We start from the raw sequence: 25,199 nt of genomic DNA on the forward strand, positions 1-25,199 counted from the left end.
TTCGTTTAATTTAAGAATGAGTGAATTTTAAAAGCACTCGTTTGTCACATAGCACACTTTAGCTTCCAGAGAACAAACTAAACTTTGGTATCCGCGATATTCAGGATGCACTGCACTTATAAAACAATGTATTTTCAAAATCGCAAACACCAAAGCGTAGTATGTTTTCTGAAAGCTAAAGCGTGCTTTTCGACAAAGTTGACAAATCTAGATGTAAAGTTTTTTTATTAAGGGAATGTGAATAAGTGCACCGCAAAATTCCCCGTTATTAATAATATTGTTACGCCGCGTAGCGGCGCACTGAGCATCTGCAGAAGCAGCAGAAGAAGAAGCGGAGGAAGCGAGGCGCGTGCATACTGATCCGGGTTTTTTTGAGCTGCAAAAAATATGATCGCAAAAGTAATGAAAAAATATCTTTAGGATCGCCAGCATCCAAGTGCAATATATTGTATGAAAGATAAATTAATGCTGTATTAAAAAGTTGCGAGATAAATAATTTAATTTCTAGATGAAAAATCTTACTCCAACCAAATAACGGGATGGGGACCAAGTTTCATATATTTGACTACAAAAGGCTAGATAAGTCTTTTTTCGCCTCTAAGGCAACTTAGCTTTATGCCGTTCACTACAAAAGAATATTGATGTAATCGCTCTTATCTAATTAGCAGATTACGCGGAAATTTAAAAGTACTATGAGGAGTACTGCCAGTAAAAGTACTGGCACGGAAGGTGCCAGCTGCTGCGTTGCAGCCTATAATAAAATACTTAGATTCGCAATGTGAAACGGCTTGTATAAAAAACGACATTAATTATTATAAAATGGTGATGGCCTGTCTGAGCAGGAAACATCATTTTACTTAAGGGTACAAAAGCAGGAGACAGCCTGCGCATGTTTTGGCACAGGCTTTTACTGTAGATCTCTACCTCATGAGTGAAAAAATTTACTCCAAAGAGAAGTGGTGTGTAATACATTTGGCAGGCCCTCTAAAGTAATATTAGTAACAATTTTTGAAACGCCCCTCGCCAAGAAATTACGTAACAGCTGTATCTTAACGGTAGCAACCTCTCAGCAGAAACGCTGACGCTAACAAAACAGTGTAACCTGAGCCACGGGCAAGGAAAACAAGTTGTATCATATTAAAAAAAGAAAAGAGCACAATATATCAGAGAATCAAATTGGTTTAGTAATATTCTTGTCAAAATAAAGAAAAGTGTAAATGAAGATGGGCATGGCAAGTAGTGCCTGGCAATGCGCCTTTTTCACAATATGTGGCGCCCTCTGGGAGTGTTCAAAAATTCGTCTGCTACTGGTTGCAAACGTCCTTAGCGCCAGTTAAATTACGTGTGTGTTCTTGACAGCTATCGCCATCTATCGCACACACCTGTCACGAATATGAACAACCTATGGCCTCCGAGATCAGCTATGGCTGCGCCGACCTTGGAGGCCAATTACTGCGCATGCGCCGCTGGGGTTGGCGGTTTGTTTTCAACCACGAGAGAGGCCCGCATGCGCAGAGCGGCGTTGTGAAAAAGGCGGATGCCGTGGATTCTCAAAAAGAGAATCTACGTCACAAGGGCATTCGTCACCAAGTGAAGTTTCCTCATGAAATTATAAAGTATGCGGAGATAAAGTGGGCCTCAGCTGGCAAAGAGCAGTGTTAATAGACCGAATATAACTAAGCCATGTGCCTTGGAATAGAAATAAAGGGCTGATGATGACGACTTGAATCTCGGGAGTTTCTAAAAGTATAAGATACGCACACTATTGAACCGGAAATTGTTTCTTGCGAACGATTCGTGTGCAGCCTGCAAAGACGCCCCAAGGTATCTGTATTTTTGCGCTATACATTTTTCTAACCAAGGCCACCAAATGTATTTATTTTATTTACTCTGGTTAGCGTATTTCCCGCTCCCTAGAAAAAATATACTTTTCTTTTGCTACGACTCGAGAAAAGCGTCCTCCTCCCACCCTAGATTGTAAATCAAGCTATCGTTTTTTGTTTTTTTTTGGAGATGGAAACTTTGTAAAAAGCTTAGAGCTGACGCGACCAGCTTTTTTCTAAAGTCAACTGCAAGCTCAAGGTGGGTTTTTTATATTTTGTTTCACAAAAACACCAGCCAGTCTCCTTCCCGACTGCGCCTTAGAATCCGAACTTACGGTCGTCGCAGAGCATGGCTCATGCACCTTTTCTACGCCGGCGTCTCGCCTTTCACGTCCACCCCAAATTTCTACTAAAAGCTCTTTTTTCTTTAAACATTCTCACATGCGTTCTTGCGGCTCTTTTTAACAACACGTCTCCCTCGATTTAGCTCTCGTTCTCCAACGTCAAGATGTTTTCATGCCGTTGCTATCTCTCAGGATTAGAAATTGCACCGCCTCAAGAACCTAAAAAACTGAAAAAGAAAAACGCGGCCAACAAATAGCGGTCTAAAGCGAGTTTCATGTTCGCTGCTGCTTGCGATGTCGACCCAGATGTTTTACAAGTTCGAAGCCTTTAAAATGCAGCTCCATCTATCGTCTTTCCAGCTGCGGGAGATTCGTCGTCTCTGCAGAACCCGGTTTTTTCTTTTGCAGTTTGCTGCCTTATAACGAGCTTTTTTCTATTTCGTGGATGGAGGAGCCATGGTGCCGCACTGTGTTCCCGGAAACCGCCAAAGCGACCCTTAAGACATAGCGAAGTTTGATCTTCACGCCACTCGATATCTTTTTTTCCTGCGTGACATTTATCAAGGACAGAACAGCACTTAGAGGATGTCGCGTCCCGAGTGAGTCAGTGGCTACTGGGTTGACATGAAGAACAGATTTAAACACAACCCACTTGTCCGTGTCGTAAACGTCGTCTTCTGGGTGATGTGATTCTTGATTTCTATATGACTGTGCTGAATGACTTTTAACAACTCTACATCCGTTAGCCGGAAGGCGTAAAACTACAAGAACTATAAAAACTGGAGAGAGATGATATCCTGGAAAGAGTTCGCTTGCACGTCTGCGGAGAAAAAAAAAAGTAATAACAAGAAGCGATTGACTTTATTACCTATGAAAAAAAATAAGAAACGACTTCTGAAATCGTATGCGAGAGTAGTTGATAAGGATGGGAGTCCCACTGAGCATCTAGATGAAGATCTTCTCTCAACTAGCACCTGTCTACCCAGCGTTGAGGCTACACTCTCATTTCTTTGATAATATTGCGAACTGGGATAAATTGCAGGTTTGGGAATGATAGCCAAATAACCAATTTGGCTATGATAAATTCACTGAAACGCAGCTTTATGAACTTAAGTTTTTTATATTTAAAGGTTTACATTATTATCCAAAAAAGCGAATACACAAAAAGAAGTCTGAGAGCGCTATTCAAATTAAAAACCGAATTCAATTTATTTCAGCGTCTTTTACGGCGATACTGGTGGCAGCAGCCTAAAAGCTACAAAAACGACTTGACGAGGTCCACGGCCCCATATATTTCATACACTTCATACCAAGAACCGTATATTGTGCATGAACTTACACCTTCACACATAAAATTACAAAGTGCAACCACTTACACTTTTTAATTAGCCAGGAAGTAAAAGAAAGAGAAACAAAAAAAGATCAAAGAAAAAGAAAGAATAAAAGAATAAAAAGAGAAAGAGAAAGAAAAGAATCACATGTTTACGCGGAGAAATCAGCTTGCACAATGATGTTCAAATAACTCGGAAGAAGAAACGTAGCATTTGCTTCCCGTAGTTGGTGCGAATACGCGAAACTTCCCAGACTTGCAACATGTGAATGCTAAGTGCCCTTATTCGTTTTATGGAATATATGGCATCTATAGTGCAGAAATGCGAAATCTTAAGCGTTGTTGGTGCGTACGGTGCCTCACGGAGGACACAACAGCGCTGCTGTGTCCTCCTCTGTTCTGTGCCGTCTTTGCGCTGTAATAATGAATGTATGTAATCAACTCGCCCAAAATCTTGTATTATGCCACTTACTTGCCCCGCTCGCACTGTGCATAGTGACATGTATTACATAACATGTACAAATGGTACGAAATATGAGACCCCCCTGGCACTCATAAGGGCAAGTTAGGCTGGGGCAATCAATGTAGTACCCATGCGGGCTCCGAGGGCTCCAGGAATCAAGAGGGAAAGCCTAACTTGGGTTTGCCCCTGTGTATCTCATTAGGACGTCATAGAGGAGTTAGCTGGGCACATATTACCATATTAGGCCCTCAAGTGTCGCTCGTGGGAAAGTGTACGACAGGTGTAGTGCAAATGTGAGGTTTATATAGAGAACGCCTAGGCTAACCTAAATGATACTGGCCACTCAAAAGCCCAATAGGTGTCGCAAGGGCTGAGGCCGGGATAGAAACGGACATACGCGCACTTTGTTCACATGGGTCCCTTGTGGTGTACTATAGAGAAAATCCGACGGACCTGTTAGTTTAATTCAGAAAAACTTGGCCTATCCCATGTGGGCTACCAACCCCAAAATTGGATAGGTTACACATGGCCTATGGAGGGGCTGAAAAACGGTCATGCCCGCTGGTTGCCTATACGGGATAATTTTGAGGGAGTTGGAGTCCAAGGAAATATATATTCGGGTTTTTTGAGGTAAAAACAAAATGAGCCCAGTGGGGGTAGCCCATAGAATGCCGCTGTGGGCTCGTCCGTAGCCGGGTTTAACGCACTGAGGCGCTTCCGTTGTATCCTTAAGGGTGCCATTATATTCATGTATTCCATATTAACACTCCGGTAATTGCCTCTTCTAGATGATTCACACAACACTATTAAGGGCTTTTAACCGTTAGCAATGATTATGTATTTTAGATTTCTGGCAACTGTCAAATCTGCAGCATCAGCAGAACGCACGCGGCAATAACTGTACCGCTTTACGAGTGCTGGCTGCGAATCTGCCCAGCGCCATTATTATTCGACAAAGAGAGCCAAAAATTATGGGGGACACCTAAGCTTCGCCTTCAAGGGTATGACGCAATAGCTTAGGCTACTAGCCCACATATAAAACCCATCTTTAAGAAAGCTTTATGAATGTGCGTGCATGGCTTAGGGGTCATATGCAGGCAGGATGATTCTGATACCATCTTGTCATATGAAAGGAGATGCTCGACTTGGCAGCTCCTGCCAAACGCAATGCCAAGTACAGTTAGTGCTCGGTCATATCAGCTGGAAACTACCACCTGCCAGCTTGCGATTTGTAGCTCACAATGCCAACGCCGGCGGACTCTTGATTATCGGTGACTCTAACGATATCGCGCTAAAAGGCCACACATGGATCCGCCAAAATGGGGCTGGCCTCAATACAATCCCCGCCACTACTATCCTGCTTTTGAGACTGATTATAATGGGTGTAATGAAAAGCTATAAAACATAAAGACCATATAAACAATCGCAAAGCGTCTTTCCTTGCTCTCGAATAAAGACATACGCAGCTTAATCGTTCTAAGCTGTTAAGCACACGTTTGCTGTAGTTTCCTATTTTATCTGATGGATGATGCAAGTAACGCTATTCGCCAACGCAGCAACGATTTTTTGACGTTGCTTTGGTAGAGTTGGTGCGTTGTCCTTGGGAATACAGAGCATTTCTTATTCTTGAAGTTTTCAACCTCCCTGGCCAAGAATACGCAGAAACATACCCTGACTTCTGATACTTTTCACTGCGAAACCAATATTAATCCAAATTTATTTTCTGTTGTTAAGGGGTTTTCATTCAGAATTTTCTGTTAATTTATTACGTCACACGTAAGCACTCGATCAACGCCATAAATATTCTGGATATAGTTCTAAATTTTTCGCAACTGTAAACAAAAGCGGATGGAATCACTCGTGTGGCAGACATCCTCTACATACTTTGATGCGCTATAATTTTATTTTAGTTTCATTTGTTCTGTTGCATTACCATTGTCTTCTTACTTCCTTCCCCAGCAAGTATCGCACTCGACTGAACCACGGGAGCGCACCTATGTGCAATCGGTTTCCTACGGTGGTTTACGCGGGGCTAAGGGCTATTCGTCTTGCACCGCGCTAGCGTAAAACTCTTCACAATCATTTTTAAAGTTTTCTCCATCCTTGCTCGTGCTTTTCCATCCCTACTTTCTGCTCTCTACAGCAGCCAATCATTCTCAAGGCATGCGTCGTATATTTAAGAAAAGAAAGTACCTCAGCTCCCAAATGTCACTACCATATCTCCTCCATCAGAAATATAGCTGCGGTAGGGCGGCCGCTGCAGCTCAGAGAAAAAAACAAAACAAATAGAATGAGCGGCAACGGCACTGCGACGTCTAAAATTGCGTCTAGTTCTACGCTCAACCGTTCACGCCATTCTCTTTGCTGTCTCACACTTTTCGCCGCGATTCTTCACCGGCTCTTCTCTAAACTTGGGGTTTTGGGCTGCCACTTTCCTTCACATTTGACGCCATCGGAGCCGCCTCGCTTCCTGTCACATCCCGCAGGGCTCCTCTTCCTGGTTTGTAGAGTGCCTTCAGGTTAAAAGCTTCGTTACAAAATCTGGCAGGTGAGCAAGCGAAGCAAAGATAAAACATCCACTTCAAGTATTCTTTGCACTGTACTTCTGATGATGACAACACCTGGCTCAGCGCTGGCTGTGGTTTGACACTGTCGTTACCGTAACAGACGGGAGTTATGATAAAAAAGAACTAAAGAAAAGCAGCGACCAGCGCCGAAGTTTGAGAGAGGCAGCCCATGAATATTTCACTCATGGTCGGAGACTTCTTGAAGCTTGTTTTCTGCCGAAGGCATTACACTAAAAGAAGAAAATAAATTAATGGTGATTTTTCACATGTCTGATTATACCCTGCGGCTGTTCTGACTGAGGGGTGAAGGTCACATCATGGTTTACTACGCACGACTTTTAAAGCAATGATAATAATCATGCATTTTAAAATAATTAACAATAGATATGGTCGTTCACCTGAAAGAAACAATTGAAGAATGTGTTCCTTTAATCATTTTGTTTTTTTTTTGTTTTGCATATGAAAATGCCTACTGTATGGTGACTTTCGGATAGCGCTGTCTCTGCTCCATTTATTTGAAAATTGTATTTAAACGTCACTTCACACTCTTATTCTAATATTAATTACAAATTTCGATGCGGTGTAAAATTCCCCTCCGTGCTGCTGAAAATAAAATAATAAACACAGAAATTAGGCTGTCATACCTAATACCAAATTTGACCTCTGAAAAATGGCATGCATATGCAAGAAGAAATAATGCAATAACAGTAGTTTTGATTAATGCACGGAGCTCTATTCCGAATAAAACATGTCGCTGGGCTAGTTGGTTTAACATCTCTTAAAAAATGAAAAAAGACCCCGGCGCAAAAATTAGCACTCACAACAGAGAGAGACCAGAAAAAACAGAGAGGTGCCAACTTCCAACTGAATTAGAAGTCGGCGCCTGTCCGTTGCACCTCGTCTATCTCTTTTGTAGTGTGCTAATTTTGGCGCCAGGGTCTTTTTCCTATTGTTAAAAGTCCTATACCGCTCTTTCGCTTTTATAGCAGAATGAAAAGACTGAGCTGCAGCGGTGATGTTGCGGTAGAACATTCGCCTCGCATGCAAGAGGACCGGGGTTCAAATCCCAGTGCCGCGCAATTCTCCATCGGATTACAAAAAAAAAAAAGAAAAAGTCCGCGTGTCGATGGAATTGCATAAACAGGTTAGGGGTGCGACCTGATGCCGGTGAACACCTCCGGCAACGCACTCCCTCACCAGAACAGGAGTTGGCCACCCTGGTGCAGTAATTGGCCGCAACCTCCTATGATAAGCTCCATAAAACCCCGGCCCTCAGTCACCAGCGGCTGCGGAACAACTGACCACGGCGGCGGTCAGACCTGTGACGCAGCAGGGGGTGCAAAGAATTCCTGGCTCCGCTAGACAGGCCGCAATTGGAAACTGACCCTGGCAACGTTTAACGCTAGAACCCTAGCTAGTGAAGCTAGTTTAGCAGTGCTGTTAGAGGAACTAAAGGGTATGAAATGGGATGTCATAGGGCTTAGTGAGGTTAGAAGGCCGAATGAGGCATACATTCTACTGAAGGATGGGTATGTACTGTGTTATCGAGGTCTACCAGAGAGTCGACAACTAGGAGTAGGTTTTCTTGTCAATAAGTATATAGCGGGTAATGAATTGTACAGTATTAATGAGAGGGTGGCAGGCGTCGTAATTAGGCTTAATAAGCGGTATAAACTCAAGGTGGTACAGGCCTATGCACCTACATGTAGTTATGAAGACCAGGCAGTTGAAAGCTTTTACGAAGATGTAGAATCGGCAGTGCGAAAAGTATACTGTACTAATGGGCGACTTCAATGCCAAGGTAGGGAAAAAGCAGGCAGAAGACCGGGCAGTAGGTGACTATGACATTAGTTCTAGGAACAGCAGGGGGTAGTTACTAGTTGAGTTTGTAGAGCGCAATAACTTAAGAATAATGAATACCTTCTTCGGCAAACAGAAAAAGCAGAAATGGACATGGAAAAGTACTAACGGGGAGAATAAAAATAGAATTGACTTCATAGTGTGTTCAACCCCCGCCATGGTGCAAGATGTAGAGGTAATCGGGAAAGTGCGATGCAGTGACCACCGGACGATGATGTCCCGAATTAGCCTAAATCTGAAGAAGGAACGCAACAGATTAGTAAGAAAGAAACCCATCAATGAATTAGCGGTGAGGGGGAGGGCAGAAGAGTTCAGGATCTCACTACAGAAAAGATATTTAGCTCTAACCGAGGATGGGGACATTACCCTAGAAGCAATGAACAATAATTTCAGTGATATAATTAATGAGTGCGCTGTAGAAGTTCGCGGTAGGATAGTTAGAGAGGATACCGGTAAGTTCTCTAAGGAGACGAAAGATTTGATTAAGAAACGCTAGAGTATGAAACCTTCCAATCCAACAGACCAGATCGAATTGGCCGAGACATCAAAGCTAATCAATAAGCGCAAGGTGGCCGATATAAGGAAGTATAACATGGAGAAAATTGAGCATGCTGTAAAGAACGGGGGAAGCCTTAAAGCGGTAAAAAAGAAATTGGGCATAAGTAAAAACCAGATGTATGTGTTAAGGGACAAGGCGGGCAACGTCATCACGAATATGGACAAGATAGTCAAAGTAGCCGAGGAGTTCTATACAGATCTCTACAGTCGCCAAAGTAGTCAGGACCGTATTGCGATTGGCGGTAGGGAAAAGCAGTCAGACGTTCCACCAGTGACGAAGGACGAGGTCAAGAAAGCATTAGAAACTATGAAAAGGGGGAAATCAGCTGGAGAGGATCAGATACCTGCAGATTTGCTGAAGGACGGGGGGGGGATATCGTGCTAGAAAAACTGCCCACCCTGTATACGCAATGCCTGGTGTCATCGACGGTACCGGAACCATGAAAGAATGCAAACATTATCATCATGCATAAGAAAGGGGACTCTAAGAACCTTACAAATTACAGCCCAATCAGCTTACAGTCTGTTACATATAAGGTATTTACTAAGGTAATTGCTAATAGAATCAGGAAAACCTTAGACTGCAATCATGCAAACGATCAAGCAGGTTTTCGGAAACGGTACTCTACTATCGATAATATTCATACCATTAATCAGGTGATAGAAACGTGCTCGGAATATAACCAGCCCTTACATAGCATTCATTGATTACGAAAAAGCATTTGACTCAGTTGAAACCTCGGCGGTGATGCAGGCATTGCGAAATCAGGGGGTAGACGAGCCGTACGTGAAAGTGCTGGAAGATATATATAATGGCTGCACAGCAACCATAGTTCTGCATAAAGAAAGTAACAAAATTCCCATAAAGAAAGCTGTTAGGCAAGGAGACAAAATCTCCCCAGTACTGTTCACAGCTTGCTTAGAGGAATTATTGAGAGACTTGGATTGGGAGCAGTTCGCGATAAGGGTAGATGGAGAATACCTCAGTAATGTGCGAGTTGCTGATGACATTGCCTTGCTAAGCAACTCGGGGGATGAACTGCAAATGATGATTGATGACCTAGAAAGGAAAAGTAGAAAGGTAGGTTTGAAAATCAATATGCAAAAGATTGGGATGGAGCGTATTTGGCAAGCACTCGCAGATTATGACTAGCAGCTTACCGGTATCGCTCAAGAGGAAAGTATAGAACAGTTGCATCTTACCTGTACTCACCTAAGTGGCTGAAATGTGGAGGCTAACCAAAAGAGTTCTACTTAAGTTGAGGACAACCCAGAGGGTTATGGAATGAAAAATGGTAGGGGAAACATTAAGAGATAGGAAGCGTGCAGAGTGGGTCAGAGAAATAATTCAAGTTAGCGACATTCTAGCGGAAATTAATAAGAAGAAATGGACATGGGCAGGACATGTAGTGCGAAGAGAGGATAACCGATGGTCGCTTAGTGTAACAAAGTGGATTCCAATGGAAGGAAAGCATAGCAGGGGGCGGCAGAAAGTTAGGTGGGCGGATGAGATTAAGATGGTCGCAGGGGTCAAGTGGATGCAGCTAGCATAGAACCGGGTTAAGTGGAGAAATATGGGAGAGGCCTTCGCCATGCAGTGGGTATAGTCAGGCTGCTGATAATGATGATGACGATAGACTGATGTACAATATATTTTTCCTTTAGAACCTCATTCGAGCTTAAAATGTGTTTCACTTGCTTTGCCACAAAACCTTACTTAATGAAATCGAACTCCTGAGAATGTAGGTTGTTGCACCTGTTCATGTCTTTTAGGGGGCCCTGGGTTGAAGTATCAGCATGATTTTTTTACTACTGGGTTCCTTACCCAATAGGTTGAGCAAAATATAGCAATGAGTATTATTTTCTTTTCCGTGAGATCTTTATCACGTTTGTCTTTTGCTTTGCACCTTTCATGAAATGAGGGCATGATAGTTTTATAAACTATGAACGATATTGTATTTATCAAATATATCAGTGTGTGCGCTCTTATACGATGACTGCTAATTTTTAAGTGCAAATTAGGAATTGTTTTGATGTATTTGTATGTCTGATAAGCTATCTAAAAGGTGTTGTATTTAAATGCCTTATTCGCAACCCCTTGTTCCGCGTACCCATTATGGTTTTTGTTCTTTGCATTTTGCACGGGTTTAAAGAAGAAGATTTTCGCTGGGAGCTTCATGTGTGTTGAATACAAGATACCTCATATAGGCTGCAGGTATAGCCGATTGCGCTCTCTATTTGATGGTTTAACCGGTAAGTGATGGTTTACCCGTCTTTTCTAACATCCTAAATTAATGTTGAGCATTTAATACCGAAGGAAACAAGGAAAATGTCGTACACCATGATGAGGCTGCCAAAGTAATGAATACCTTGTCGAATTCTTTAATTTGCGATGGAATCTCATGGCATATGGGCACACTTGTGTTTCTATTCGCTTGCATCAAAATGAGCCTGCTAAGGCGAGGATAGAACTTATCACCTTTTAATCCCCATCCTAATGCTGATCCACTAAGCCAGGATAGTAGGACTTGTGTCACATTTAAAACAAATACTTTTGTTTCATTTCTTGGCACCCGGAGTTTCCGCCTTTGCTCTTGGTACTTGCTTTACTTCTTTTCGTGAAGTTTCAAAACTGGATCAACTGATTTACCAGGCGCCGATGAAAACAGCAAAGCTGGCTCAAACTGAATGTAGGCTACGTTTTATATTGTGTAAATTTATTGGATCTTAAGGTAACCCTGGAGGATGTACTGAAATAAGGTTTGTCTAGTTATTTCACTTGACATTAAACGCTTCATACCGCTGAAGCTAGTGATTAATTTTTGAATGAGAAGAGCGCGGCATTAATTTCATGTGTATAAACCCTGCAGAAAAACAAACGGTAATGAATGGTTCTCATCCATTTGTTTAATAAAAATTAAAACGTATTCAGACAAATGCATGCTTAGTGCCAAACATTCTTCGTCACCAAACCAAACGTCTCATTTACGTGTTTATTTGAGGACTCAGTCATCCAGTCTCGAATGATATGGCACTGACCTAAATGCGTTGGATACTAATATATATAGCAGAAGCAGAACCAAAAAGAAAAAAGAATCCATCACTAACGTGTTTAGTCTCAGCGTTCAAACAAAAAAAAAAAAAAGCTGTTTCTTCTGTGCTGCTGAACTCGTATTCATGAGTGGCTGTAACTCGTTGTTCTGTAGCACATTCTTTCTGCAGACGCTTCACGTACAAGAAGAAAGGCATGCAAGTACCTCGGCATCAGCTTCAACGGGAAAATACTGGGTTATAATGGTGAAAACTTTTGACACGTTTTTGTTCCCTTCGTCTTGCGCGCGTCGGGGTCTCGTCTCCCGAACTGACCCACGTACAGTCCCGGTCTTCTCACTGCCAAATATATGGGAATAGCTAACACTCAGAGAAAAACGGTCCTAAAGTGCGAGAGAAAAATATTAGGCAGGTTAAAAAAACAACAACAAAACTACAGGGTAACTGCTAGGACCTAAAGAACATAATTAGAAGCCAAGATAGAATTTGCGCAAGTGCCGCTAATGAAAACGAATTTTCAGTGCATGGCAGAGAGTGGGCTTATACCCCGGTCAGACGAGCAAGTTTGGCGTCACTTTCAACGAGTCACACGATGAACTTTAATGACACTCGCCGCCGAACACACTCGGCGTGAAGATAGTTTGCAAACTCTCTACACTTTGTCCGGCAAGCGAGTGTGTACTCTCAACATCAGGGCAGTGACGTATCACTCATGCATGTTTTGAGAATTACAATATTTTGAAATGTTTATCGTAATTTTGTGAGCGTTTATATCAATAGGCAAGAAATTTAAGCTATCACCAACTGAAAACGATGCGTACACATGAATAGCTACACTCGTTCTCAGTGCTTAAGGCGAAGGCGTTGGTTTGCTGCTGCACTTCGATGGTATGCGGTATCTCAAGCTGCATCAACGATGTTGGAGTTATTCGTGACCCAATCTCTAGGAAGTCGTCATTTGACAGGCAGCATTTCGCTCAAGTGCCGACCGGAGACACCACCGTTTTTCCTGCCGCAAGCCGCCAGCGCCAAGCCAGCACCTTTACGGCGCATTCGGACCCGCTGTCACCGGCGTCAGAAAAGTGGGTGAGAATTTGTTTTTCCCGTAAATAATGATCCCTTAAGTAAAGCAATGTCAGTAAATAATCCTTTTTGGGGATCGTTGACCAATACCGAGTCGCTAGTAGGAGTAATAGCTGCGACACAAGCAAATTTCTGCTCGCAACTTCATAGCCATCGTCGCCGGCGGTGCGGCGCAGCTCACCCTTCGTATACGCTATCTCCGCTAAGTCGTCGTCGATTTGAATTACACCTTTCTCTTATTATCAACAGACAGCAAGGTTGACAATAAGGTAGTGCCATGAGTGAACCACATATCCTATTAAGCTGACATTGCTTGCCGAGCGCCACCCACTGATACTTCGATGCGAAACAAACTGGAGGCCTAGCGACGACCACGGAGGAGCGCACGGCCAAGACTTGCACCGCGCGCTCTGTCGTTCACGAGCGCTCGCGGCTGGTACTACAGCGGAAAGCTAGCAGCATCCGGTGCTGTGAACGCTGCTAACTTCTCGCCTACTTTCGTGATGCTGCGGAAATTGGACTTTATTCGACATTGTGTACAACGGCAAGCAAACGCTGTGAAGACGTGACGATGCTGCCGTAAGGGTCGTGGGTGCTGCGCCGCTGGACATTTTAGGCTGCATAGAAGCGCCGTCGGACATGATTTCGTGTGAAAAATGCACGCTGCTCTGAATCATACAGCTCGATAACTTTTCGCTCTCGAACACCGGTGACTCCGCTCCATATGTATACGCGCTACCGGCATTTTCTCGGTTAACGATGCAAATCAAAGTCGCGAAGCTAGGTTCGCGATAACCGCGGTTAGCGGCGTAACTATATAGCATAAACGAGGTCGGTTTTGCATGTGAACGGCAGTAATCATGCACGTTAGCGAAAAGCGCGGTCAAACTAACATGTCCGTGCGACATAGCGATGTTTTTTTAGTCAAATCCATGTACTGAAATGCACAAATAAACTGAATATTTGGTTGGGGTCATTGTGCTTGCAATACAATTGAATTTTAAGGTATTTTCGTGAAAACTAATTAACTTCCACATAGGGCTGCAGCATCCGCGTCGGCACTGCAGTCATTTCAAAATGACGCTTGATTTTGCCGTGTACAGCGAGCACCGAAAGTGTCATTCTTCCTAAGTAAGTGCACTTCGTGAAAGTGTCACTAAACTTGCCCGTGTGAATGGGGTATTGGATAGCCGAACCACACTGCACGCAGCGGTGTAGAAGGACGTCCACTACTTGCACGAACACGTGAGAGTGAGACAACTCCGCTTAGGGTTCAAATGGGTTCGACCCGACTTTATGTCTGCGCAAAATAACATCCCATGTGATGGAACATGTCCCTTTGTACCTGCTCCGCTTTGCTTCGATGTGCGGCCGCGTCGTACGCGACGGTGCTTCGATGGGAGCCACCACGCGTTCTTCCTAAGAGTGGACAACAGTTTACAAAGCGGAACAGACAAGAACGCACAAACTGCAGAGGAGTTCGCGCAGAAAAAAAAGTTTTGCATGCTGCGTCCCGTTAAAGGTGGCATCACCAGTAGTAAAATTTTATTCATGTTCTAAATTTTACGCCGCGTGCATAAATGATGGTTTTTGCGGAATAGTGTGTATTACCTGCGGGTCTGCTACTACCATGTTGCGAGTTGTGACGATTTTGTTGCCGTACTGTTTCACATTATAGAACCATTCCCAATGTAGATGCTCGATCGCTTAAAAAAAAAAGGGGGGGGGGGGAGGGAGGGCAGGGGACAGGTGCAGTGGGGAAGAGGAAAACGCGTTGAATGTAACTATTTCGATGCAAACAATCAAGCTTTCCTATTTTATTGCAACATATACTAGAAGAGTTGAGGTTACATACTGCTATCGATTTCGACATGGGGAACTTACATTTCTTGTTTTGTGAACCTCGTACTTTGAAAGCAGCGTACAATTAAGACAATATATTGATTGGATAGGCCAGGGGTCGGGTGTATTTGCAAGGGTTTATAATTTGAGAACAAAGATCTCGAACAAGACCGAACACGGAAGAACGTCCTGCGGCAGAAGTGACAGCCGTACCAGCTTTCCCTTCCACGTTTTGCTCAGTCTTTTTGTTTTTTTTTTTGTTTCAAGAAAACAGGAAAGAAAATGGAAACTGACAAAAAAGTAAGTTTCCAAATGCATCTTCCTCTAGCCATTTACTGAATAAAATATGCAAAGCGATACCTAAGCAGTCAATAAAATAACAAGTGAAATACTTGTCGTGGCAAGCAATAGGGCTGTCTCTATGTAGTATGATACAGTTCCCCAAAGTCGGTAATCTGACGGTGCAGCTACGCATTCTTTATGCATCCCTAAAAAGGGAAACATTGAAGTATTCAATTTCACAAATATTGCCGATATACTTTATAAAATAAATGTAAAACAAATCATGTATTCTTTGCCTCGTTAACACATTCGAGGACGTGTTTCTTTTTAGCTTTAGCGGTCCCGTCGGCAGAGACGCCCAAAATACCTTGATGGCGAGCATAAAATATCGGTATTCGATGGAAGATTTTTCAGTGGCCTTACACTTTCGGTAAGCTACGGCCATCGTGTCTCTCCGATGTTTCGAGTTACAAGCCAGACGGCGTTCCCAGAGATTTCAGTCTGCTGTGTCGCTAGAGCGCTCGTGTTTCTTGCGTTGCTTCTTTTTCTTCTGACCGGCCGTTGTGCCAACCACATGTCCCTTTCGCGATGGGTCAGATTTCACACGAGCCGAAGCAGCGCCTTTGTGTTGTGTCACGTACTCTCGACGCTTGCATTAGATAATTACGAAACCCAATGCCTCTTGTCTCTCGGCGTCCAAAACATATGCCTAATTGGTAATGCCCTAAACGAAAAACATAATACGTGCATGCCATAGGGTTGCCAGCTTGTGCCTACTAGCGTACATTTCTGCAATACACGCAGTTTACCGCATAAATTTTGACTTTCACTTCACGACACCAACAAACAAACTTTCTGAACATTCCACAGGCTAAACCTGCAAAGTAAATAAGAATTACGACAGTCGGCACAAAATATGGATACGGCGAAAAGTGCAAATATAAAGCAAGCGTCAAAATTGAAAAATACATAGAAAAATACAACGCAGAACTACAAATAATCATCAATAGCCGGGCTATACCCACTGCAGGTAGAAGGGCGCTCACATTTTTATCCAATTAACCCGGTCCTGTACTAGTTGCATCCACTTGACCCCTGCCAACTTCTTAACTTCATCCACCCGCTGCGCTTTCCTTGCTTTGGAATCTAATTGGTTACCCTTAGAAACCATTGGTTATCCTATCCTCGCATTACATGTCGCACCAATGAACATTTTTTCTTCTTAATTTCGAGTAGAAAGCCAGTAACTTGAGTTATTTTTCTGACCCACTCTACACTGTTCTCATCTCTTAATGTTATACCTGTCGTTTTCCGTTCCATAGCCCTTTGCGTTGTTTCAACTTAAGTAGAACCCATTTCGTGAACTTGCATGTTTGAACCCTATAGGAGAGTACCGGTAGTATGCAACTGTTATACACTTTCCTTCTAAGTTAGGAAACAGGCCTCGATATTTATTAGCAAAGTAAAAAAATGTTCCTAGCAAACCGGAGAATGAAAACAAAGCACAAATACATTGCGTGAAGCTGGAAAATGCCCCTACTACTTTTGCAGGTATCTACTGAAGAACATTAACAATGCTTTATTGTGTTTGTGTCCTCGGTTCACAAGCAAAATATTCTCGTGGCTCCTCCTTTGCACCAGAGCGTCCGAATCAGCTCGGCGGCGGCTTTATATATCGTCTCGCTGCACGGGTCTCCCCTTCTCGTTGATCTCCGTGTGTGTCAGCGCGCTCGGTCCGGAGCTGTCCTTTAGAGGCCTTGGCTATCTCTCCAACGCCATCTGTCTTACCCATTACAAATCCATTTCAGCAAAGGTCTTCGTTATATCTGATGGGTTTAATTTGGTGCATCCGAATTTCACTCCCGGGTCGAAAATTCGGGTGCCAATTTGTTCAGAACGAAGCGACAAAGTGGTATCCCTCTGCAAGAAAGTGGCAACCCTCTGCGACCACTGCATCGGCCCTCCTGAAGTCGCCCCTTGCGGTCTCGAGGCCTAAAGACTGTCAGTGGGAATTTCTCAGTCACGCTGGGCCTCAACTTGACTAGTAATGCTGTGCTCCATATCGTATCGAGTAGTTCACCTCCAGTAAGAACCCTCTGCGTAAAACGCGTAGGCCACAATTTTCACAGCAATGGTGGCTCTAAGTCGCCCAACCTTCGCACTCGTCCGGCTGTCATATATTAGCGGAACGACAGGATAGGTGTAACCTCTGGCCTGGCGCTAGCGCGAGTGAGGAGGGCACTTGTGGTGAGGTCGCACTTTAATCGTATAAGTGGCGTGACAACTTGGGGTTTCGATTGGTGGTCACGGATGGCAACTGATCACGTGGTATACCGTCATTTGAACCCTTCGGATGGAGAGCCAAGAAAGGCTGAAACGTGCGTAGTAAGAGCTCTCGCTCTTAACAACGAGAAAACTACCGGTAATGCACATATACGAGTACATAGCATTTCGTAAAGGAATAAATATTTCGCATTGCATAGGAAAAGAAATATTACAGCGCAAAAACGCCAGGCATATTGTAATATTTTTTTCCGTCTCTGCGTGAACAGGTCACATGCATGAGAATTTTGCGTGTTGTTTCGATTATCTATGAATAGCGCTATTTTCTAATTCTTTTTTTTTTCCCGAAAGGTGAAGGGATGTGGATAGTAAGAAAATACAAGTGGCTGCTCTTCGCATAAAGTAGTACATTTGCATTCAGACAGACATTCGAATTGCATTTATTAGGTGAGATTAGACGTGACCCATACTGGTATTTGATATTTTATGTAAACTCTTGACGGCATGTGCCCTGCATGTTTGTATGTTCGTTGGTTTTGAGAGAAACATGTTTAGATACTTCTTTGAGCTAGTACGTTGTGCTGCGTCCGGTTTCTTTGTGTTCTTTTCTTTCTTTGTAACTAGATCGAATGGCTATATTTGTGTAATGCATATTGAAAATCCCCTCGTTTTTCAATCTGGCGGCAGAAATAAGTTTTAGCTTCATAAAAAATATGCACCTAATTATCTTTTTGCTTCATTTCAAGTGTACTACATCCCATAATTCCTAAAGCCTCCATTTCCTACCTGCGAAACCCAATGCGCTGAGCGGTGACTTCTTTTATGCAAGTGCAAAAAACTGTCTTACTCATAATCCTTAATTATGTTTTTTACTTTTTAGTTTTGATGTACATTGATGAAAGTGATCCTGGTTGGTGTTGATGATTGTGGAGGGTTCCTCCCTCAGTCTCAATGAGCCGTTTAATTAAGTCCCATAATATTTCCGCAACACATGCTCTGCGGGAAGAGAGATTCTGAATACTTAGATAAACACATTAGCTACTGCCTTCTTTTACTTTTAATTTATTTTTATTGCTTTCGTTTGGTGACTTACAACTCAACAGCAATAAATTCCGCGCAATATCCTTGAAAAGAGCTGGAACAGTTCAGTTCAGTTCAGTCGTTCAGTCGTGTCCGACTCTTCGTTACCCTATGGACCATGTCACGCCACGCTTTTCCGGTCTCTCACTATCTTCCTAACATCACATAACTTCATCTGCAGTGCCTCGAGGATGCCATCTAACCATCGCGTTCGCTGGCTACCCCTTCTCCGGCGACCCTCAACCTTTCCCAACATGAAATCTTTCTCCAGCGACTCCTCTCTTCTCACCAGATGACCAAAGCAGCTGAGCTTTAACTTTAGAATTTGACCCTCCAGTGAGCAGTCAGGGTTTATGGTCGACAATATCGACTGATTTGATCTTCTGGCAGTCCAAGGAACTCTCAAGAGTCTTCGCCAGCACCACAATTCAAACGCGTCAATTCTTCGGCGGTCAGCCTTTTTCACAATCCAACTCTGGTATCCATACATCACAACTGGAAATACGAGTTATACGGATCTTGGTTGGCAGACTAATGGCTCTGCTCTTTACTAGGCGGTCAAGGCTAACCATTGCTCTCTTTCCCAGGAGCAGGCGTCTCCTAATTTCATGGCTGCAGTCCCCTTCCGAGGTAATCTTGGAGCCCAAGAACAGAAAATCTGTCACAGCTTCTACTTCTTGTCCATTGATGCTCCAGGACTTGATAGGGCAAGACGCCATGATCTTTGTCTTTTTAATGTTCAGTTTAAGCCCAAACCTCTCACTCTCTTCTTGTACGCGCATCAGAAGTCTCTTTAACAATAGGCAGTGTTAAATTCCTTCAAGTCATCTCTGTTAACGGTAGGATCACGTTTCATACTCAGGGACTTTCCGGGCAGGTTGGAAAAGCAACGGCAATGTTTGGTTTAGTTTGGTTTGTCGGGTTTGAAGTCCCAAAGCGACTAAGGCTGTGAGAAACGTCGTAGTTGAGGGCTCGGGAAATTTAGACCACCTGAGGGTCTTTAACGGGCACTGACATCGCACAGCACACGGGCGTCTTGCTTTTCTCTTCCATAGAAAAGCGGCCGCCGAGGCCGAGATTCTCTCCCGCGTCCTTGGGAACAGTAGTCCAGCGCCGTAACTGCCCCTCCACCCCGGCGGGGCAGCGGTAATGTGTAGTAGCCCAAGTTATCGGGGATCGTTGACACCAAGCAGCCTGGAAACGACTGTACTCGTGTCCATTCTCGGCACTAAAATAATTAGAACCCTCCGTTGAAAATACTTGACAGAAACATCGTGGAGGTATCAGAAAGCTTCTTCGGTCGGTGTGATAAGAAAAATAAAACCTGATTGAAAAAAAAAAGCCCATGACTATTCAGTCTAAATGGCGTAAAAGTCGAGCAGACAATGTTATTATGGGTAAGGTTACCGTCACGTAAAACTCCTTAGTGACATCAATAATTTGTAGCGCTCATCTCCACACCTTTCGTGGAGGGAACAAATGCAGATGATGAGAATGCTAGACATACCCTATCATCTACACGCCAATTTTTTCGGTTGCTTTCCCATCAAAGAGACACAATAGTAGACTCGACGTTTTTGCGATTTCTCTTTCTTTTTTTTTCCAAAGCCAATTATGACTTGCGGATAAATTAGGTATGGCTACTTATTTCAACCACCACAACTAGTCGAGCTTTTTAGCCAAATAAAAGAGGCTGTAAATGGGAGGATAAGAGCTGATATGCCAGAGGTAAAATTTACACCAATAACAAAAATTGAAGCTTCTGGATTTCGGGGCTATGCATAGTACTCTATATAATAATTTATGCTTTCAAACATTCGCGTTGAACATTCAGCACCCTGTCATTGCTTAGCATTTATCATCTGTCAGTGAAAATTGTCGCGTTCCTTGTAGTCGATGAAACCCTAGAATTCTGATCTGCAACGAACACCTTTACCCTTGGGCAGGCTATTTTAGTAAGTCGATACGGTTTAGCAATTTATAGCGCTGCTTATAGCGAAACGCTTTGCATAGAAAATATTCACAGCTTATGTTTTAAAAATGGTGGACTGGCTAAACCAAGATTATATATCGAGTAACAAAACGTACTGGCCACCACACTGCACTTCAATATGACTGGATATCATTCATAATTGATGTAACACATACCTAATGACCTTGAATATCTCTAAGTGTAACATAATCTCGTTTACTCGAAAGCCAGCTACTTCTCACTTTCCTTACACCATTAGTAACAACATAGTCGCAAGGAAAAATGAATATAAATACTTAGGCGTTCACTCAATACCAAATCTCTCGTGGGCGAATCGCATAACTACCATTTCAGCTAATGCTTACAGGTTTGCTATCTAATGTGCGTGAACAAGCGCATTTATTATTCGTTAGATCTCAAATAGAATACGCCTCTTTCATTTGGTCTCGGCATCGGAAATACTTCATCGATAAGCAAGAATCAATACAAAACAGGGCCAGTCGTTTTATCACTCCAAAATATAAAAATAATTCGAGCGTAACACAAATTAAGCAGGAACTTTCGCTCCCTCTGTTAAGACGGCGTCGAGATATTGTCCTTATACCTATATTTCCCAAATTAATCAATGCCACTCATTCACCGTTATCCCACCTGCAACGACCCTCTTATTTGTCAACCAGATCCCAGACGTTTTAGACACATTTATGGCTGTACTCATGCCTTTAACTTTTCTGCGCTCCCACGTGTTATAAGCCTAGGGAGTGACCTTCCAAACCATATAGCCTCTCAGCAGAATCGTAAAATTTTCAGTGATCATCTATTCAAATATTTTATCGACAGTTTCACTTCAGACGTTCCCATCTGTATTAGGAAGTCGTGACTATTGTTTCTCTTTATTTTTCTCTGTCGTATCATATGTGGTTGCTATGTGTTACTATTTCTATTTCCCCAGTACAAAGATGTGCACTTGTTCTGCCGGTCTGCTTTGTATGTATGTTTTCTTTTTTTTTAATTATTTTGTTCATGTTGCGTTTTTTTCTTTTTTGTGGTTGTTATATTTGCAATAATTGCTTAATATATTTTTGTATTTAACACTGTTCGTTGTGCGGATTTCTCCGCCGGCGTGGCGCAGTGGCTACGGCGCTCGACTACGGTTCCCAAGGATGCGGGATCGTATCCCGGCCTCGGCTGCCGCTTTTCGATGGAGGCGAAGAGCAAGGCGTCCGTATGCTGTGCGATGTCAGTGCACGTTAAAGAACAGCAGGTGGTCGAAATTTTCGGAGTCCTCCACTACGGCGTCTCTCAGAGTCTGAGTTGCTTTGCGACGTTAAACCCCACAAATCAACCGTTGCTGCAGATTTTGCTGCTTTTTTATGCACAGTTATATTTATGCATATCTTTTCTGTAACCCTCTTTCACAACGCCTCCCTGGAGGCTTGTAAGGTATTGTAAATAAATAAATAAATATTTACAGAAGCTCCTCATATGTGGTCGGTCACTTTGATACCTCAATGACTATATCAATATTCCGCCACCCGCCGTGATGGTAGAGTGCTAAAGCGTTAGACTATACTGCGGCCAATGCTGCGGGATGGAATTCCGGCCTCGGCAGCCGCTTTTCGATGGAGGCGAAAACGAAGACACCAGTGTCCTGTGTGATGTCAATGCACGCTAAATTACTACAGGTGATCGATATTTAAGGAGCGCTCTTCCACGGCGTCTCTCATAGCCTGAGTCACTTTGGGAGTTTAAACCGCAGAAAGCAAAGCAAAAAAAAAAAAACGAATAAAATACAGGGAGAATTTAAATCTTGGTCCTTGCAATTTCAGTTGAATATAAATTGGCCGAAATGGTGAACTTGGTTGACTTCACGAATGCCCACATGGTCGGAAGAATTCTGTGCTCTTCGCTGTTGCATGCTGCCTAAGTATTGCATCGTAGCGTACCAAAAACTGAGTGCTAATAAAAGATCGCACAATATATTGGGAAATAACCCATATTTCTCTAAAGTAATACCCTAAATGGTGGCTTCTATAGAGTGGTAATATCAAGAAAATAAATTTTATGTTTTGGTCTGGTTTGGGAAACGTAATTGCATACCTCAACGAATTACAGCTCTAGAATAGCTGTGTTTCACACAGACAACTCGATATACTCTTTCTAATTTTCCAGTAAGAAAAACTGATTATGTTCATTGCTGAGGATAACAACAAAACTTACGTAATGACAGACGTTAATAGAACGGTTGTATATATTTGGTTTACTTTGGTTTATCGGCCGGGTTTAAAGCCCCATAGCGACAAAGGCTGTGATAGACGCCGTAGTGGAAGGATCCGGAAATTTCGATCACCTAGGGTTCTTTAACGTGCACTGACATCGCACAGCACATGGGCGTCTAGTTTATCGCCTCCTTGGAAAAGCCGCTGCCGAGGCCGGGATACGATCCCGCACCATTGGGAACAACAGTCGAGTGCCCTAACAGCTGCGCTACTCCGGTGGGAGAATTTGTATATTTTTAAAGCCTGTTCTAGAGAGACGCGCAATTACAAAAGAATTGCACAACTTGGAGAATTCTTGATTTATATCTCGCACACCCACCGTTCTCCTACTTCAAGTCTCAACTCTCCGATGTGGTGATATGCTTATCTAGCAGCACTTTGGAGCAGTTATTTTTTCTGATTAAGACACTTTAACGTTTCTTTTGAAATACAATGTCTCGAACATCACGCTACTCGCTGTGGCCAATCGTTGCTAGTTAAAATGAGATCATTGAACCAACTGAAGCAAAAGTTATATTAAACACTAAATTATACAACATGCACATTAAGTTTACGGTCCTCGAGAGCGAAATTAAAAAGAAAGTTAAAACTTCGTATGTAAGTGCAGCGCTAACATGTGAACGCGATTTTAAAGATGGGAGATGAAGGAAGAAAAATTTTATTTGTCTGTACCGCTAAGGTTCCTCGCTGCAGTATAACAGTTGCCGTAGAAATGACATTGTCATCAGTGCTGTTTTTTTTTTGTGTCTATTTCGAAAAAAAAAAGGAATGAGTTGAATAAAATATGATCATTTAGGAACAAAGCTGTGAACGTACAAAGAGAACCAGTACGTGCTGCTGTCCAATCAAACCAAGGTCAAATCAAACGTAATGAGTTGGCTACAAAGTTTTCTGCTAATCGACTACGATGTTAGCTTCTTTTCTTTTTCAAAATGCAGACCGCCGGACTTTCCGATTTTCTGGACCGAGACTGAATGGCTAGAAACATGCAGTCTAAAAGAGTCCACAATTGATCTTAGATTTTTTTCGGCGAAATGTTCTCTGAAAAAGCTTTCCGTTTCATTTACCTTACTAATAGAATAGTTAAGGCCAGCGCGTCGTGCTACCAGTAGCGGGCTTATTTTTTTACAATGACCAGAAAAAGGTGGCAGAAAATATGAAAGAAAGAAAGATTACTCCTCACGCTTTAGTTGTCGGTCCAATGCGCAACCCAATGTTTTTTTTTTTCGTTTTGTAACGCAGTTTATTGCCTTAGAGCATGAAGAAAGTGGTTGAATAAGGAATAAAACAGGGTGTTACCTCAATGAAAAGGTTGGGCTGATTTAACATAGTCGAAGAGGGATCGTTGATCTGGCGCCTGAGTAGAAGCAATATAAGAGCACGTATTGTTCGCAGGAGACCCGCTGCTGCAAGGTGCCGAATATTGGTAGAACTCAGGGCCAGGCAAACAAACCAAAAACAGCACATGAATATCTCTTTTAGTATTTTGGAAGCACCAAGCAGGGTATTCTGGCCAGAAATGTAAGCGTCGATGTGAGGTCATATCAGAGTGACTATAGAAGTGAGGGTAGCCCATTCACGGTTCCTCCGAAGCTCAACCTTCCCTGCTCGCGTAAGCCCACGAGATAGCGTTACAACACAAGGAGAGAAAGGAGTACGTCTACGGAGTGGAAGGTGTTTGTTTCTTGTGATAGAGAGGGTAATTTTTGCTGGTAGGTCATTACATACTAGAAGGCATATGTACAAAAGTACCAAAAACGTTCAAAGGCGAAATAAATTTTGCTGCTTGCAATATCCCGGAATAATAAAGAAGGGGGTTCTTAATAAAGTGGCTTCTGTCGTGGGAAGCACCACAGATCTCAAGCTGCTTTTTTTCTCCTGAATTATTCTTTTTAGTGATATTTTCCTTGTTGGATTAAGTGTCATTTTATAACGTCGAAAAGGGATCTTCATTCTGCTCCAGTGGGCAACTCAGATATGTGCATACGGCTGTTTAGAGCTTAGCTTGTTGCATTCTGGCTAAGAAAGTAAACATGATGCCTTTCGCAATACACTGCAGGGTCGTCGAGGATTCCAGGGATAGGTCGCTTTTTGAACAATATTTTATCCGCATAGGAACAGCCCCGTAAATGAAATAAAGAAGAAGAATAAAGGACTAGATGGCCGCCCGCATGAAAGACATCGCTGAGCAGCAAAAAGCTGATAAGAATTATAAAGGTTCAACGGTCCTTGAGCTAAGGATCACGACCGGTCGCTGCTGCTGGTTTATCTTGGCTATAGGTTCCGCGATTGGCAAGTTTCTCGGCAAGCGGCTAGTCCGGCTTCTCGTTGTTCGATGGTCGCGGGAGCTTTCTGTCATGGCTGCAGTCTCTGTGTTTAGCG

The sequence above is a fragment of the Amblyomma maculatum genome, chromosome 4 (genome assembly GCF_055883805.1).
Source record: "Amblyomma maculatum isolate TAMU_Amacu chromosome 4, ASM5588380v1, whole genome shotgun sequence".
In the NCBI taxonomy this organism is placed as follows: Eukaryota; Metazoa; Arthropoda; class Arachnida; order Ixodida; family Ixodidae; genus Amblyomma; species Amblyomma maculatum.